Source organism: Drosophila ananassae (assembly GCF_017639315.1).
Source record: "Drosophila ananassae strain 14024-0371.13 chromosome XL unlocalized genomic scaffold, ASM1763931v2 tig00000124, whole genome shotgun sequence".
Lineage (NCBI taxonomy): Eukaryota > Metazoa > Arthropoda > Insecta > Diptera > Drosophilidae > Drosophila > Drosophila ananassae.
Genome location: NW_025319111.1, coordinates 126,877 through 133,261, shown reverse-complemented (window position 1 = coordinate 133,261; position 6,385 = coordinate 126,877). Strand labels below are relative to the sequence as shown.

Below are 6,385 nucleotides of genomic sequence, written 5' to 3'. Positions count from 1 at the left end.
TGCGTATGCACTTAGATAAAGAGTACAAGTGAGCGGAAGCTCGTTAACTTAATAACAACAATACAATAAAGCCGAGCGATCGAGAAGAGTCGGCTTGCGACTAACAAAAGATATGAGAAAAATGATTATATACTAAGCTATAATTAATACATTTATATATATTTTACATTTATATTAAATTTATGCAGTGGCTGTTGCCTGACCCGACATAGCCAAGTTAGGTAATATCCAAAATAATAAAATATTGCACCTTAACCTTAGGGTTACGCAATTTCATCCCTTATTAAAAAGGCAACAAAATTCATGTTTTATATCTACCTAATCTACCTGTTGTCCAATTTCGGGGTTATAAATATTTGCCATCAAAATTCAAACCACAAATAAGCTGCTACCTGTTATTATAGGTGCCAAAGTGCCGTATTATGTTACGGTTCTTACCTGTGATACCTCTTGTGCAATTTCTCCCTTGCACGTATCACAACACTTCGTTGTTATACCAATAACAATGTCAGCGACAGAGTGCCAAGTGCCCAAACACATTTCAAGTGCTTAAGTAATATAATACGCCTCTAATACACCATTTAGATTCAAGTCAGCATGGTTCATATTATATATACATATGTGCATGCATAACGCTTTGTCCGTTTCTGTCCGTTATATAGAGCAAAGAAGTTAAGTCAGTGGACACTGCTAACGTAATAAATAAACTTCAGCCAAATAACATTAATTTGGAATTTGTAAATAATATGCTATTAATAATTGTTGTCATAATGTGTGCCAAACTCTTTTATAAATTATAGAAAATTCACAATAAATGTTTGAAAAAAAAGATATATGAGCCAAGCAAACAAGTTGGACAAAATTTAAAAAAAAAAGGGAACAACGCACACCAACAAAAAATATTATTGATGCAAAATATAATAAAATATTATAAAAAAAAATTAACGACAATGAAATAATATAAAGAAAATTTGAAACAATCTTAATATATATAAATCTCGTGTCACAATGTCTGTCCTCAATGGACTCCTAAACCACTTAACCGATTATAATAAAATTCTCACACCATGTGCAGTTCGATCCAACTTGAGAGATAGGATAGTGTTGGGACTTGTGCCAGCATCAAATAACATAATTATTTCTATTTAATTCTCTCAGTGTAACTAGCCGCAGCGGTCCACTAATTGCCCGTTATCAGCTGTACCATATTCTTTGTTTCTCCCAGATTCGCATTCGCTTTGTTGTTCTTTTGTAGCGCATGCACCTTGGGAGCTTTGGTGGAGCTTCTGCGCAAGCTCTTAGGTTTTATGGACTTGTAATTCGGCATTGTTTTGGACTGGCCGCGGAATTTGTTTTGGGGTAAATTGACCCATAATAAATTTAATTGTAAAATTGAACCTGGTCTATTAATTCGGCCGCTATCAAAACGCTGATAGCTCAACAGATAGTTTAAATCTCAAATTGCAGTCGCAATTTTAATTAATTGCTAATTATTTGTTTTATTTATATAACATACTAGCTGACCCGGCAGACTTCGTACTGCCAGCTGTTGTTTTTTTTTTGTTGCGTTCAGAATCTTCTTTTGTGACAAAACTTAAAAGTTTTCAAACTTAAAAAAATTATCTGATACAGTAAGAACTGAAGATAGCTAAAATTAAGGGTCGCGGAGGTATCATTTTAATCATTTTCAATCCCAAAAATTAAAGAGTACCCTCTTATTTTATTCAACTTCATTTATTGAATAAAACCATAAAGTTTTATAATTATTTTCGATACATCATGTTGCTTACTTATAAAGAGTTTTCCTGAAATACTGGCTTTTTATAAAATTTAAATTTGATATTCACAGACACACACTGTTAAAATACAGCATCAAATAACATAATTATTTCTATTTAATTCTCTCAGTGTAACTAGCCGCAGCGGTCCACTAATTGCCCGTTATCAGCTGCCCGTTATCATTAAAAGCTTTCTCATAAACTATATTTTTTGTTTTATTTTGTGGTGCGTAAATAAAGACGGTTTTCCGACGCCCGAACACGCGACGTCTAATTGTCCATGCGCGAAATAGGGAAACTCCAAGTTGATTCCACAAACTTCTAACGATTGTCCTTCCGATTTATTTATAGTCATCGCAAAATCCAGACGTACTGGAAATTGTAAGCGTTTAAAATCGAATGGTGTGTCCGTTGGAATCATTGGTATCCGCGGGATCAAGACATCCTCTCCTTTGTATTTTCCTTTTATGATTGTTGTCTCAATGACGTTATTCATCAGTCTTTTCACAGCCAGTCTTCCAGTATTATGGCTATCAGATGGCATCCGATCCAATGCTATTTTGATCATGTTTACTAAATTGTTATTCTGATGAAGAAACATTTGTAATTGTTGGACAATGGTTCTCTTTACTGTTGGTTTGTGAGCACAACGAATATTAATTTCCGCATCTGAATTGCCCATAAAATAAATTTGTAAAAATTGATGATCTGCATCAGGTCGTGGTATCAGAGTTCCCAGTAAGTGATAAAATTGTCCTTGTATCTGTGATTTTTCAAAATTTGGCCATTAATTATTTCCTATATATATTTGAATACAAACTTGAATATTTTTATATAATACCTTAAAAGTGGGCATGAAATTGGCTTGTATAATATGTGTAGCACCAAATGATGGCATCTGAACACAGTTGTTATATTTCTGAATGTTGGTCAAGAAGTGCTTCGAATCATTTCCAATCCCAGAAACTAAGGAGCGTAAAGGATCTGGTGGTGGGACCCATTGTGGCAATTTTACTTTGCCTTCAGCGCAACATAATCCAGTAGATTTACCAGTGTAGTTTAACGCCTTACAATATTTACAAATTGTTTTCATATCCCCAATTTTTACTGATTTGTCGGCACAATAATCAATTGCCGGATCATAGTGGAATGCAGCTCGTTCAAGAATCACAGGAGCACTGCGTCTGCGGATTCGCTTAGTTTCATTATGTCTAGCTTGCTGTTGATGTGTTTAATGTGCACGAACTCGTTGCATTCTAAGCCTATCTCCTACATTGCCACTCACTAAAGAACGCAATTCTGACATAGCAATACGACTATTTTCTTGATCTGTGCGGTTAGCACTTGAGGTAGCTCTTCGCACATTTAATTGACTACGACGACCTAAGTCAGGCCGTCTTCTCCTCGGCATCGTTAATTGTAATTATTCAAAGTGAGAAAATTTCCCGCAAAATTTGAGAAGTGAGAAAATTTCAAATTAACATTTTTTCCAATTTTTTTCACAATTTTTCAGTAAACACAATATCGGTTTGTCACATAAAATTAACTGAGAAGAGAACAATTGAGTAGCTGTCAAACAATGTATCACGTACCGGCCTACTATTATTGTAGAAAAAAGAGAAATTAAAAATTTTGTCTAAAAAATAAAAATAAAAATTTAGGGGTGGACTACCCCTAACATTTAGGGGGATGAAAAATAGATGTTGGCCGATTCTCATAGATACCGGATAAGCACAAAAAATTTCATCAAAATCGGTCAAGCCGTTTCGGAGGAGTATGGTATTAATAGAATTTTATATATTAGATTACATATATATATAACATATATTATATGCTAATATTAACTCCAAATGATTCTAACAGATGGCGTTCGCAGCTCCGAAAAGCTGACTCGGTGAATAGTGAACGAAATACCGTATGATCCTAACAGATGGCGTTCGTAGCTCCGAAAAGCTGACTCGGTGAATAGTGAACGAAATACCGTTTTAAATTTTTGGTGTCATATGTTACTTAGACTGAAGTGTAAATTAAATTGAAGATAATACAGTGAATATACCACCGAAAAAATCGAACCTCAACAACGCGAGCAGCAGAGGTTCACGACGCAAACGTGTTGAAAGAGCTTAGCAATTACCACAACAAATCGAAACAATGAATGCAGCTCAAAGAATCAGGACTGCAGGAATCTCAAGAACACCGTGACGAACGTCTGCAACAGAATATTACGAGAATAAGAGCGGCACGAGAACGAAACATAGCTACAGTACGAGTATTAGATTGACGAAGGCAACGGATCAGCCGCTCATTAACACGTGCATCATTCGTTCGGCTTGCCTTTGAATATGCACCAGATATTAACTACTTAGCGCATTCAAAAATTGCTATTGGTGGAATGGATAAAGTATGTCAATATTTTCAGGCATTGAAATGTCGGAATGAAGCAGCCGGTATGTTCTGCGCATCAGGCAAAGTTGTGCTGTTACCTCTACCCGCTCCGCCGAAGCCTTTATTATCCCTTCTTACTGGCAATTCAGATTATTTTTGCGTAAGATACGCAAATTTAATTCTTGCTTCCAAATGACGTCATTTGGGGCAACTAATATTTTCGATCGTGCATCCGATGGACGTAATTTTGAAACTAAATTAAATTTTACATTCGAAGTTATGGCCAGGTGTACCATAAAATTGGTTCACTGATTCCAATGCCTGATTGTGCGTGTGACGACTCGGTGCCTGTATAATTGTATTGAACAAGCAGGGGAAAGAGAAATTGTGATATTATTGATCACAATCACCTAATCAACTAATCACAATCAACTAATTCAATTAATCAAAAGAGTTTCGCCACGACTGCGAAATGACAATTGTCAAATCGTCATAAAAGCCGACAAAGAACCATTAGGTGAACATGCTGGTAGATTCAACGCTCCAACTTTTGATGAGGTTGCTGTTATCATGGTTCGTGTTCCAGTTGACAAAATATCTACGATCCAAATACCGGTAAATTTGACAATTATCTATTTACTTTCTTACTGTATGTATAGATTTTAATTTCGTATTGCATTTAATTTTTTATTTTCTTAGGTGATTACAGAAATAAGAAAGTTAGCTCAATGAACTACTACGCACACCGAATAATGGTTAGACTTAGATTCGATTCCTCTCTTTATCTTAAAGCGGACGGACGTGTTTTTTTTGTGCGCACTACGTTTTCGTAAAATTTGCAATAAGCTTTCTATAAACAATCGGTGTTTATTTCTTTACGGATATATAAACAAATTGCAATTTTTTAGATCCGTATCGCTTCGCGTGTGCAGTGATATATTTGGAGGTAAAATAATAATTTATTTAACTTACTTTCCAAACATAGCCCTGCTCTGCTTCTTCATCTCCTACGGTGTTGTTGCTATTCTTTTCTTCTACTCTCGCTCAATAGAGATTCTTATCTCTATTTCTTTAAATCTTACTAACTTGCACTAACTGCTCTCTTTAATCTCCCCTTCTCGTTTCCTTGGTACAGTGGTTCAAGGTTCCTCATTAATAAAATAAAATAATATTTTTAAATTAATTATTAATTTTTTTAATAATTTTTAATAAATTAATTATTTAAATTTTTAATAATTTTTAATAAATTAATTATTTAATTTTAAATAATTTTTAATAAATTATTTATTAAAATTTTTAATAATTATGGATTTTAAATTGGTCTGTGCATTAAAGTCTTGCAATAAGACAATCTCGTCTTCCCAGCCTACCATCCATTGCTGGCTCTGTGAAAACGTTTTACACGCTAAGTGTGCCGGGTTCACGGCCTCAGTATCGGATGCAATCTCGCGTAGGTCTGGACTCCACTTTTGCTGTGACGGTTGTCGTGCTGTTCAGGACGAAATGAGGTCGTTCATGAGGCAGACTAAAAGCGGTTTCAAGGAGTTGATTAGTGGTTTTCGAAAAATCAATGACCAACTCTGTGCGCTTGATACACAGTTTAGTAGTCTTCAACTACTAAATGAGTCTCCAAAGCGTAAGAAATCCGCTTTTAGTGATGTGCTCGGGTCGTATAATCTTCAGCCTGCTCAGCCGACAACTATGCAGCCGCTTATATCTCTGGCCACCCCAAGGGCCGGACCTGAGAAAAATTCGGCTTCCGAATGTCGCGGACTCAATGAGCAATTGTCCGATATGTCCTCTGTGGCATCGCTTCAAGTGATCCCAGACCCAATAATTCAAACTCCTGTAACAGTCACCAAACAGGGTAATAAACCGTCCGGACCCCCGGTACGCACTGATGCCGCAGTATTAGTTACGGCGGCACCAAAACCCTTGCAGGTGATCCCACCATCAAAACACATTTTTGTTTCCCGGCTTGCCCCTGATACTTCGGAGATTGATATCTCGGCTTACATCAAAGCCAAAGCAAAAGCCGACATAAAGGTGGTGGATATTACAAAGTTCAAATACTCTTACACCAGGCACACGTCATCTTTCAAAATACGTGTGCCCTTGCAGATGTTCAAGACGATCTGTTCCGCCAGCTTTTGGCCAGAGAACATTTTCGTCCAAGAACATCAGCCAAGTACGGTGAAAAAAAAGATAACCAAACCTGTGGG

General features: G+C 36.1%; 1 long non-coding RNA gene across 1 annotated transcript; it reads right to left on the bottom strand.

Moving 5' to 3' along the window:
- Positions 1–2,252: 2,252 nt before the first annotated feature.
- LOC116655472 lies at positions 2,253–3,207 on the bottom strand. Its single transcript, XR_004310553.1, has 2 exons — positions 2,620–3,207; positions 2,253–2,541 (listed from the first exon to the last, which is right to left on the bottom strand). It is a non-coding gene; the product is annotated as an uncharacterized LOC116655472 (long non-coding RNA).
- Between the last annotated feature and the right edge of the window lie 3,178 nt (positions 3,208–6,385).